The sequence below is a fragment of the Polyodon spathula genome, chromosome 9 (assembly GCF_017654505.1).
Source record: "Polyodon spathula isolate WHYD16114869_AA chromosome 9, ASM1765450v1, whole genome shotgun sequence".
Taxonomy (NCBI): domain Eukaryota; kingdom Metazoa; phylum Chordata; class Actinopteri; order Acipenseriformes; family Polyodontidae; genus Polyodon; species Polyodon spathula.
The window spans coordinates 17,167,299-17,180,494 of record NC_054542.1 but is presented as its reverse complement, the minus strand read 5'-3'; positions in this window follow the sequence as shown (position 1 = coordinate 17,180,494).

The following is a 13,196-nucleotide window of genomic DNA, read 5'->3' as shown; positions in this document are numbered from 1 at the left end:
GACAAACAAAACAGACTAACACTAAACAAAACACGATGAGCAGTTTTGAATTATTATTATTACAATTATTACCTCCATCTCCAATCCCGTTCTCCACTCACCGAACACACAACCCTGAGTGAGTGAAAACATGCTGATTTATGCAGCTGTACCGAGACTCGATCGCTAATCAATCATTCAATTTGAGTCGCGGTACAACTGCACGTGAATTAATAAAGTGCAATTCCCTGTGATCATATATTATTACTTTTTACTTGCATGTGAAGTGCTGTGCAATCTTTGTGCCTAAATACAAATATACATTTTAAACACTTGTTTCAGACCCGTATACCAATGAAAATACACCAACATTAACACACAACATACAACACAAAATACACAGGGGCGGGCACTTTGCCACAGATAGTTGTTACAGAAACTTGGTTGTCTGAGAGTGATGGAGACGAATATAATATTTGTTGGTATACACTGTATAGGAAAGACAGGCAGGACAGAAAAGGCAGAAGGGTAGGGCTATACATAAGCAGTCTTTAAGCCCAGGTGTTAAATCTTAAGGCAACGCCAAATTAATTGGCATAATAATAGCATGCTATAGACCACCAAATTCAGACACCAAGTAAAATAATCTGTTATATACAATGACATTACAAATGCATTTAGCAAAGGAAAAGCCATGCTACTGGAGGATTTCAACTTCCCCCATATAAAATGGGAAAAACCGGTGGGGAGCACGACGGAAATTGAAATGGTGGAAATGCTTCCTGTCAAGTCGTTGACTAGAAGAAAGGCATGCCTTGATTTAGTCTTTCCAAATAACAAAGAGAGACTAACTAAAACAGAGGTCAGAGAATGATTGGCAAACTCAGACCACCACAGGTCTCATTAAGTGATTTTTAAAACCCCCAAAAGTAATGACTAAAGCTAAAATTTACAATTTTAGAAAGGCAAACTATGAAGGTATGAAACAAAGACTAACAGAAATGGATTGGAGTAAAATAGAGAAAACACCCACAGAAAATGGATGGCGGTTTAAAAAAAAATAGTACTGGAGGAGCAAAACAATTACATCCCTAAAGTTGACAAATCTAAATCAAAATTTAGATTTATTTATTTATATAAATTAATCCAGTGAAAAAATGCACTGAGTGTTTAAGAGAGACCAAAAACAAAAGTACACAGAAAGAGTACTCAGAACGGCAACCACAAGTTGAAAAGGAAGTTAGAAAGGTCAAGAGAGATAGAAATGAACATTGCGAAGGGGGCTAAAACCAATTCCAAAATGTTTTTCCAATATAACAGCAAGAGAACATTCAAAGAGGAGGTTAAATGTCTAAGATTTACAAATGGCAAAATAGACATAGAAAAAAATAGCAAATATTAAATTATTACTTTTCACAATATTTTATAAGGAGGATAAGAACAATATGCTCCGCATGTCAACCTGAAGAGTTGGTTCCAGACCCTCATGATTCTCTGTGTAAAAAAAGTAGCTCCCATTTTTTGTTCTGAATGCCCCTTTATCTAATCTCCATTTGTGACCCCCTGGTCCTGGTTTCTTTTTTTCAGGTTGAAAGTCCTATTGGTCAACATTGTCAATACATTTTAGAATTCTGAATGCTTGAATCAGATCACCATATAGTCTTTTTTGTTCAAGACTGAATAGATTCAATTCTTTTAGCCTGTCTGCATATGACATGCCTTTTAAACCCAGAATAATTCTGGTCGCTTTTTGTACTCTTTCTAGAGCAACAATATTCTTTTTGTAGTGAGGTGACCAGAACTGAAATATTCAAGATGAGGTCTTACTAGTGCATTGTACAGTTTTAACATTACTTCCCTTGATTTAAATTCAACGCTTTTCACAATGTATCCGAGCATCTTGTTGGCCTTTTTTATAGCTTCCCCACATTGTCCAGATGAAGACATTTCTGAGTCAACAAAAACTCCTAGGTCTTTTTCATAGATTCCTTCTCCAATTTCAGTATCTCCCATATGATATTTATAATGTACATTTATTTCCTGCGTGCAGTACCTTACACTTTTCTCTATTAAATGTCATTTGTCATGTGTCTGCCCAGTTCTGAATCTTGTCTAGATCATTTTGAATGACTCTTACTGCTGCCACAGTGTTTGCCACTCCTATTTTTGTCTCATCTGCAAATTTAATAAGTTCTTACTATATCAGAATCTAAGACATTAATATAGATTAGGAAAGCAGATGACCTAATATTGATCCTTGTGGTACACCACTGGTTATCTCGCTCCACTTTCTGTTTTCTACATGTTAACCACTCCCTAATCCATGTACATGCATTTTCTTGAATCCCTACTGTGTTCAATTTGAGAATTAATCTTTTATGCAGGGCTTTATCAAAAGCTTTCTGGAAATCTAAATAAACCAGGTCATATGCTTTGTAATTATCCATTGTCCATGTTGCCCCTTTGTCAAACATAACATAGCTCTCTTAATGGATGTGATGTTGAACTTAAGAGGAAAGATTATATGGTTTGAGGGAAGCAGATGCTGAATCTGAAGCCCCAATGTTGGAGGTTGCAGATGTCCTATATATTACTTTTTTTTTATTTCGTATGTATTCATTATCCACCTCCAGACATCGGACTGGAAAGGGAACATTGTAATGTCGGAGAAGCATGGTTCATTTCTACCCTGGACCTGACAAAGGTAATTCTTGACTGTTTCTTCCAGTTCCACATCATGCCATTTGGGCTGCACAGGGCCCCTGACTCATTTCAGCAACTAATAGACAAGGTGCTCGACTCCCACAGGGAGTATGCAGCAGATTATATCTATGATGTAGTCATCCACAGCCCCAACAAGGCAAGCCTGAGGGCAAAACCAGCTAAGTACATGATTGAAAGGGCAAAAACTAAGTATTTGGTGTTTGTCTTGTGGAATGGCCAAGTATAACCCTAAGTTATCAAAGTGCAAGCCTTGCTAATTCTCCAAACAAAAAAGCAGGTAAGGTGGTTTTTTGGTCTTGCAGCACATTAAAGTTTTATGGCAATTCTCACCAAAAAGACTGCCAACAAACGTTAAATGGACCACTGAGTGCCAGAGGAGGATCTATGCATAAGTCTAGACTTTACTTAAGAATTTATACTGCAGACTGATGCCTCAGAGGTTGGTCTGGGTGCAGTGTTGTCCCAGGAGTAAGATGGTGAATAATATAAAATCATATACAGTATGTCAGCAGTAAGCTGTTTCCAAGGGTGGTCAGGTACTCTGTAATAGAAAAGGAGTGTCTGGCTGCCAAATGGGCTATGGAATCCCTGAGGTACTGTCTCCTGGGCAGTCCATTCACTCTTGTCATAGGTCATCCCCCTCTGAAGATGCTTCATTCAATGAAGGATGTTCAATGCTAGGGTCATCCGCAGGTATCTTGCTCTCCAACCCTTTACATTTAAGGTGAAACATTTGGTGGGGAAACTGCACTTAAACACAGGTTTGTTTTTTTTTTTGCAAGAAGGGAGGGAGCGGGCTTTAGTCGTGTGCCTTCTGCTCCATTCAGAGGAGAGGGATATGTGGCAAAGGGAAAAAGGTCAGCCACGGTAAAGTTCAGCCTCCTGGTATAAGATTCATTGGATTTGACTGCCTTTGGCCGGCAGCTGGAGATGACTTTTTGGGATGTGTCGCAAATAACACTGAATCAGCTAGGCTGGTCAGTAAAACATTGAATCCTTTTGTATGGAGAATCTCAGTAGCTAAGGCTCATGGTTCATCAGCTGATTCAGATTCAGTTGTATTGAGTTTGCCCACTAATGATGATAAACAAACTACAAGTTAGGTGCCTGCTGTTATGAAAAACAGTAAGTTTTGGCCCCCTACTGTATTCTGGATGAATGGCATCCCTTCTAAAGTGTCTCTATGTGAGCAGAAAGATGTGTATAGTAACTGTGTACAGATCCAGAACTATTGTACATGGTGCAGAAGTAACCCTGACACAAATTAAAACATAATCCTCTTGTTAATTGTATATGTAATACAGTGGCTTGTGAAAGTATTGACCCCCCTTGGCATTTTTCCTATTTTGTTGCCTTACAACCTGGAATTAAAATTGATTTTTTGGGGGTTTGTATCATTTGATTTACACAACATGCCTACCACTTTGAAGATGCAAAATATTTTTTATTGTGAAACAAACAAGAAATAAGACAAAAAAAAAAAAAAAAAAAACAGAAAACTTGAGCGTGCATAAGTATTCACTGTAGAGCCACCTTTTGCAACAATTACAGCTGCAAGTCTCTTGGGGTATGTAACTATAAGCTTGGCACATCTAGCCACTGGGATTTTTGCCCATTCTTCAAGGCAAAACTGCTCCAGCTCCTTCAAGTTGGATGGGTTCTGCTGGTGTACAGCAATCTTTAAGTCATACCACAGATTCTCAATTGGATTGAGGTCTGGGCTTTGACTAGGCCATTCCAAGATATTTAAATGCTTCCCCTTAAACCACTCGTTGCTTTAGCAGTATGCTTAGGGTCATTGTCCTGCTGGAAGGTGAACCTCCGTCCCAGTCTCAAATCTCTGGAAGACTGAAACAGGTTTCCCTCAAGAATTTCCCTGTATTTAGAGCCATCCATCATTCCTTCAATTCTGACCAGTTTCCCAGTCCCTGCCGATGAAAAACATCCCCACAGCATGATGCTGCCACCACCATGCTTCACTGTGGGGATGGTGTTCTCGGCATGATGAGAGGTGTTGGGTTTGCGCTAGACATAGCGTTTTCCTTGATGGCCAAAAAGCTCAATTTTAGTCTCATCTGACCAAAGTACCTTTTTCCGTATGTTTGGGGAGTCTCCCACATGCCTTTTGTGGAACACCAAACGTGTTTGCTTATTTTTTTCTTTAAGCAATGGCTGTTTTTCTGGCCACTCTTCCGTAAAGCCCAGCTCTGTGGAGTGTACGGCTTAAAGTGGTCCTATGGACAGATGCTCCACAGCGGAGATTGGAGTTTTGCAGCTCCTTCAGGGTTATCTTTGGTCTCTTTGTTGCCTTTTTGATTAATGCCCTCTTTGCCTGGTTCGTGAGTTTTGATGGGCGGCCCTCTCTTGCCAGGTTTGTTGTGGTGCCATATTCTTTCCATTTTTTAATAATGGCTTTAATGGTGCTTCGTGGGATGTTCAAAGTTTCGGATATTTTTTTATAACCCAACCCTGATCTGTACTTCTCCACAACTTTGTCCCTGACCTGTTTGGAGAGCTCCTTGGTCTTCTTTGTGCCGCTTGCTTGGTGGTGTCCCTTGCTTAGTGGTGTTGCAGACTCTGGGGCCTTTCAGAACAGGTGTATATATACTGAGATCATGTAACACTTACATTGCACACAGGTGGACTTTATTTAACTTGTGACTTCTGAAGGTAATTGGTTGCACCAGATCTTATTTAGAGGCTTAATAGCAAAGGGGGTGAATACATATGCACGCACCACTTTTCCTTTATTTATTTTTTAGAATTTTTTGAAACAAGTTATTTTTTTCATTTCACTTCACCAATTTGGACTATTGTGTATGTCCATTACATGAAATCCAAATAAAAATCCATTTTAATTCCAGGTTGTAAGGCAACAAAATAGGAAAAATGCCAAGGTGGGTCAGTACTTTTGCAAGCCACTGTATGTGCCAAAGCAAGTCATCAGTGACTGGGCTCAGACTTTGTCCAGCATGCAGTCATTTGGCTAAACACTGTAGAATCTTGTTTGAATGCAAGGATTCTGTAGGTGTTTCTTTCTCTCATTTAAATGTAAACCCAAAAAGATATTAAGAGGATTGAATGCATGAGTTGTGAAAGGGTCACTTATTAAAATGGGCGCATCTGGGAAAATAAGAATGTGAGGAAGGTGTCCCTACTAAGCGTGTACAGGTGTCTTGTACGTATGAATTCAAGGCCATGGCGACTCACACCTGTGATGTGAGATGATGGATTCGAGAGCCTATTATCATGTTCGCTGAGCCTGCCCTAGTGGAACCAGAGACCGAAGTGGAGTCTTGCTGGGAGTGAGCTGAAACCCCGGACATAGATTGGAGAATTTAAAATGAAATGTATTAATGCAATAATATGTGTTATAATCCTTTGTATTGTTTGTATAATCTTTAGTTTGGAAAAGTGTGTAAGTGTGTCATCAAAAGTAACGCGTAATGCTGTTTTAATTCTTAATTGTGAAACTTATGTATTTTCTTTATATAAAATTATGCAGTAGAAGCCGATATAGTTTGATACAAGTGGTCAGATTTTATGCAGTTTCTTATCAAGATGGGCTTGAATCCCAGAGCTGAATGCAAGTTTCTGCAGCACCCTTTTTAGCCTAAGAAAATGTTGTTAAATGTTGAAATAAGGTTTAATATGCTTGCTTTTTACTATAAACTATTTGTGCATGTAAGACCATATGCTTAACACTGCCTTTTATAATATACATTAAATTGTTTCTCAACAAGATAGGTTCACATTTAAAATAGTTAATAATCGTGTTCTATAGGGAACAAACTGTCTAGTTTGACAGAGTTAAAAGATGATGCAACATAAAGAGATGTTGTTTGAAAAATAAAATAAGCTTAAAAAGTAATTAAGAAAGTAAAAACTTTATAACTTGCTGTGAGCCTGTCTTGAAGTCGTGCCAGAAAATGGAGGGATAGTTGGCATGAAGAGCGAAGTTCTCTTATCAAACAGCGTCAAGGTTAGAGTGTCTTCTCACCATAGAAAAATTGGAAAAAACCTTGATTATCACTGGAAATTGGAAAGCTAAGTGCATAACTAGAAAACTGGTTTTAGCTGGTTTATATGCAGCTGAAAAAAATAGGTCGTCCGCAGTTCAGCTGAATTCGTGCTGTTAGGAAACTCATGGGACAGAGACATTACAATCTTACACTAAAATAAAAAACAAATAGATTATCCACAAAGAGAAACTCTATATTGGGAAAAACATAAGATGGAAGCTCCCTATAATATCTGTTAAGCACACGCCTGTAAAGAGAGAATGAAAACTAATTTGAAGAATAGAATGGCATGAGGGAATTATTAGACATTAATACATATAATCAATATAATCATAACTAAGTGCTGTATATATTTCAGACAACAATATTCAAAATAATATTTTCTTTGTTTCACCTAGCTTTTTAGATAGAGGAGGGGTCGAGAAAAGAGCGGGTGAGATGATTGGATGTGTAGACCAGGTGTCATATCTTGAAAAATTGCTGACACAAGGCTCTAAATTTTTAGGCTGTTGTGTGCCAAAGAGATAAGAGTTAGACTTGATAAAGATTCTCCATGTATTCCTATGGAGACGAATCCTATAAAAACACACTTTTTTGCAAAAGGGTACCACATTCAAGACCTTTGCTTGACAGGGTGAAATGGTCCATCACTTGCAGATCTCCACCAGACTGATTCCTTTGCTCATGCTACTTTTCCTTATAATAGGAGGTAAGCATATTACTAACATTATTGTGTCTTACATGTATTGGTTGCATTGCTATAAGGTTTTGAAACTGTTTTGGTTTTAAGAGAGTTATATTGAATGAAACTGAAATATAGAAGTGGGTGCTTATAAACTGCATGTGTTGGAATTTGGAGATCTGATCAACCTACCTTTTTCCAAATATTAAAAGCATTTTAATAAACCGAAGGAGCATTGCTCCAATTCGTAAAACTTAAAATGAATGAGTCTCGAGTGTCTTTCTTTCCGATTAAATAAAGATTATATGGACTTACAGCTTGTCCAGTGCTCGAAAATAAACCACTAGGAGTTTATAACATCTGTCCTCCTAACGTCTCCCCTGAGTTAAGAGTGTGCAGAGTAAATAGAAGATAAATAAGACTGAATAAAGAGTACGTGAAAATCTGCGAAACGCAGCAGACGTGACAGATTACTTGACTTTTGTCTGTTTATGAATTGAATCATCTGCATTATTCTGTTTAAAGACTCTCTTGGGCAACCTTTTTTTTTGTTCTTGTGTTCTTTTTTTCTCTGCCTGTTGTGCCAACCCCTAGTGGCCAGTTGATAAACTGCACTTTTGCTTGGGCCAAGTGTATTTCTGGCTAGTGGTATTACCGTCTGCCTGGTCATCCACAGGGACCAACAGATTGTACAAGGGTGAAAAAGCTAAGTTTTTAAACAAAGGTAGGGATTTATGGTTGATCAGAGAACACTCAGTCCCTCTGCTCTTTTTTCAAAAATTTTTAAGAGCCAAAAATGGTCAGGAAAGATAATGTGGTAAGTGCCCTGTAGCTTGTTGCAAGAAAGTGGGCAAATTTCTCAGTATGAACTTATTGTGCTCTTAGATTGTCATTCTCCTTTTAAGGAAAAACACACCAATCTCTGTGCAAGCTATTTTTAACACACATGACATTATAATTGCTTGCCTAAGTGAAAATATTTAACTGTCATTTTCATTTCATAATCTTCACAACACGTTTTATATTGCTGGATTTATGGAAAGAAAATGCATGCAGGGCTCCATTAAGTGGAACAGTAATACAGCTCTACAGAAACAGAAGACAGAGACACTTAGTGAGCTTTTGAGTCATTCTCTTCAGTCTCTGCCTTTAAGTGGCTAATGCTTTTTCAATAAATATACAACAATCTTTTAATATTTAAAAAAATGTACCTTCCTTATTTCCGTAGTGTTATCTTTGGAATACTGTTTGAAAGATGTTTTACAATCATGTTACGTTTTATACTTTGTTCAGTTTTCTCCCATTATAGCCTTCTATGCATTATACTTCACCTGGGACAGTCCAGTGTGACAGAAGGTGTAGGTTTGATTTAGTCCTAAGAGTCAACACGATTTATCCAGGCTCTGCCCCTCACTTGTACTTACTGTGTGTCCCTGTCCAGTGCCGAAGCATGCCCTATTCCAACTAAAAAGACAGGCTGTCTTATTTGCCAGACAGGCCTAATCTCTGGTATATAGAGAACATGCTAGAATTATATTTGTTAATGCAGTCTCACAGGGTTGTGACCATTGACATGTCATTTTTATTGTGTTTAGCGAGCTAAAGCTTAATTTATTTCTCCATAAATTAACCAAACAACTTTCATCTGTTTGAGTAGGCCTCTATGAGCGCTCTATCCTACTCATTGTAAACTTGTAACAAACCCAATCCTTAAGCAACATCCAATAACTAGTATTTGACAGAAATAAAAATAAAACTACCCTGAACAATACAAGTCTCCAAAGCAGTAGGATTGTGCAACAGAACCAAGATTGCAGGGTAAGTCAGGATTGTTTACAACAAATAGAACATAGGAAGACAATTGAACCAGAAGACAACAGAGTTCAAATAGCAGATGTTATTGAATATGGGTGGAATATTATACTTGAGACAGATGGATCAAACATTTGGTGTACATGAGTTTTAAACAAACAGCATTTGAACCATTCAAAATGTTTACCACCGAGTCCATCAGACAGTCCTTATAAAATGAAAAAAAAATGTCCATGAAACAACCACCAATACTTTAAAAGTCCCAAAATATTATCCAGTCCATATTGAAAATGTAATTGAAACAGTAAAGTTGAAACACAAAACAAAAATGAAACTTCTGTGCTGGGTGCTCATTAATCCCCAATAAACAAAAATGATAATACTCAAACAGTCAGAACAGCTCAGGTAAGCCAGCAGAAAAGAAAATAAGATTCCTCCCCATTAAGGGGTCTGACCCAGTTCTTCCTTGGTCCTGTAGAGCTTGGATTTTCCAACCAGGTAAAAAAATGATGATGACAACTGGATTAGTCACTGTTGTTGCTCTTAGTATCCATATAAACAATTTGAATGATGTGGATAGTTTCAGTTTGGCAGGAGATTAGATAACTGGTTAATTTAAACTGGAAAAATGGCAGATTAGAGAAAATACTGTTTCTAACAACCAAAAGATTATTGCTTCCTGATATCTCCTTTACAGACCAGCAAACTCCCTTTTCAAACACTCTGCACCCACAAAAAAAACCACACCCAAAAAAGAATCACCCCAGCAAAAAAGGAACCAACCTCCCCGCCAGCCAGTAATAGTCCTATTTAAAGAGCCACCAATTAAGATACTTAGACTTAATGATACATCAAGCCCAATAAGACCTTTGCGAAGGCAATTAAGGAAAACACCTGAATCTAAATAGAATGTCCATGAGACAATTAAAGAAAAGATCCTCAGTTAAAACATGAGAGAAAGTCCAGTGCAGAGATAAACCCCTACCAAAAGTTAACAGTAAATTGAAATAGCTTCACCTAATTTTACCTTATGGAATTTGAAAGGCACACTTTAAAAATGAGAACAAAATTACTTATTTAGCAATTGAACAAAGAATTAAATTAACCTGGCCAGGTATTCTGATACTCAATTAAGAGCGGCAGGCAGCAAATTACTTATGCTGCATTAATGGAGCTAGTGCTACAAACTGCATCAATAAAAATGTTCTTGTGAACAAATTTCCACTTTCCTATAAAGTGCAATGTTGAGCTAAATTGTTACCGGATAATTTAGTGCCAATAAATAAAGTATGTTGAGTGCAATGCCCAAACAAAAGTTGTTTAATGACATGAATTTTAGTGTCCACATTCAAAATGTGGCCACTTATTTATAATAACTGTCTAGACTAGTTATATTCTTCTGAGTGGTTCTGGGTTCAGGTGACATGAGGTATGGAGTTCCACAAGGTTCAATCCTTGGACCCTGGCTTTTCAGTGTCTATAGGCTCCCTCTTGGTTAATAATTATTAACAAATACAACCTTAGATTTCATTGTGATGCAGATGATACTCAGACATATTGTTATTTTCTTACTAAATCGGAGATAAGTGGGTCCTGTGGTATCTGAGTGCCTGAGTACCAGGTATTTTATAACTGAGCTTTATAACACATTAGCTCAGTTATACAGGCCTCATTTTATCATTTGAGGAACATTGCCAAATTGAGATCCATTCTATCTGATAAAGATATTGATGTTGGTTCATGTCTTTCTTATTTCTCGGCTAGATTATTGTAATGCTTTGTTTGTTGGCCTTCCTGAGTCTAAACTGCTCCAGCTAGAGTGTTTGGTCGCACTGGCCGTTCACAACATATTACCTCAGTTCTAAAATCACTACATTGGCTCTCTGTTAAGTTCAGGATTGCTTTTAAAATTATCCTTACTACTTATAAGGCCCTATTTGGGATTTTAATATTTGTAGGAACTGTTGGTACCTTATGCCCCTAGTTGTACCCTGAGATCAGCAAATGTTGGTCTGCTGGTTGCTCCTAGAAGTCGATTGAAATCAGAAGGGGCAAGGGCCTTTAGTAGTTATGGTCCCTGCATTTGGAACTCTTCCAAATTATATTAGGAATGCTGGCACAGTAGAAACGTACACATTCATTAAAAAAAACACATCTGAGTCATTTATAAAGACAGAGTAGGTGGGACTAGCAGAGTTGAAAGATAAAATTACATTTAAAAGAGTTAACTTAAAATATGTGACCTAATATTTTATTTTGGATGGATAAAGCACTTTCTTGAGGTTTATGTTGTTGCAATGAATTGTCAAAAGTAAATGAATACTCAAATGGAGAGTAGTGTAAAAAAAACAAAAGTAAAGCTAGTGTATCCTTTCCATTAGTGAGCATGTTATACCTAAATCAGGTTAGAGAGCCAACAGCGTGAAATTAACTTTTAACAGTTACCTTTTTTTATCCAATTGATTTATTGTCCTGTCTCTGGATTTGCTGACAGAATCTGATTGTTTTGGATTTTAAGAGCAACGTCACTGAGGTGTCGAGGGCCGCTACTGGAAGTCATGGAATATTACCAGAATGAGGAAGAAATAAGAAATTAGAAGTTCCTGTATCTATAATAAGGAAACAGTTCAAAGTACATTCCAAGGTGATATGAAAAAATACCAGAAAAACTTATAACAAACAACTGCATTTAAAATGATGGCAAAAAAGTTTAGGGAATCTAAATAGAAAAACTAAAAAATAGTGTTATAAAATGTTACTTAAAGCTACTTGCTCTTTTAAAATAAAGTACCTGGTTTTTAGTGCAATTCTTTTTTTTTGTGTTTGATAAATAAAAATGTTAAAATGGATCATTCTCGGTACATGAATAAACCCTAAACTCTCCAAGTCGAACCATTGTCTGCACCCAATTTGTTGTTTATTTTGTGAACTATATTAATTATAATTGTTACAAAAAAAAGTACTGATTTCCTAAAATAAATAATGGTATATTAAAAGCAATTAACAATTACTACATTTTACATTTAACAAAAATGTAAATATCAAACCTAGTTAAAATACAAATACTAGCTTTAGGTTATTGTCATAACCCTGGTTAGAAATTAAATAGAAATGTAATCATTACCAATGGGGATATATTTCTTATAGCCTGAATTACCCGAGCACTTATATTAAAAGTTGCTGCGTCAGGTGTCATCTCTGCCCCAGGAGATATCAATAACTGTCGTACAGGGATCAGTGCCATTTTCTCTTCAGGCCTGCTGCTTTGGAGTGAACACAGTGAGCTTGAAGGGTAATGGTTATATTTTTATTTCAGGAAATGAGGGTTATGATAATAAACTAACATTTCCTTTCAAGCAAGAAATGTAACCATTACCGAATGGGATACAATACCCAAGCTGTTGGAAGTGATGGAATTGCAGCGCTGACAGATGTGCTACAAGGAAGATAAACTGCCTTCAGCATTCCATGATCCATGGCATATGGTCCACAGTACAGTCAGGGACGGTCCTCATGCAGGGTATATGCTGCAAGGTTACACTGAGTAACTTAAGCATTTAAATACCAGAAGTCCAATTAGTTAGCTAACTACCACCAGACTTTATCATGTAACACAGTGAAAAGTGTGCAAAAAGGCAGAATGAGTGGCTGCTTTAACACTTTGGTCTGAAAACCTGGGTTCTGCTGATCTATGGCATTCAGTCGGTAGAATCTGGTAAAAGTATGAGGTGTGGCCCATACTGCAGCGTTGCAAATGTCTGACACAGATGCACCTTGGAATAACACAAAGAGGTTGCAAGTCCTCTTGTGGAGTGACCAGTGACCTTCTCTGGTGGGGGCTCGAATGATGGTCTTGTAAATGCATCCAGCACTACATTGAGTCGCCAACGACAAACAAGGTCCCTCCTAGGGTTTCTTAACCTCAGAGCACCATTCAATAATTGTCCCGCCAATTTGTCAGATAACCCGAGGTGACT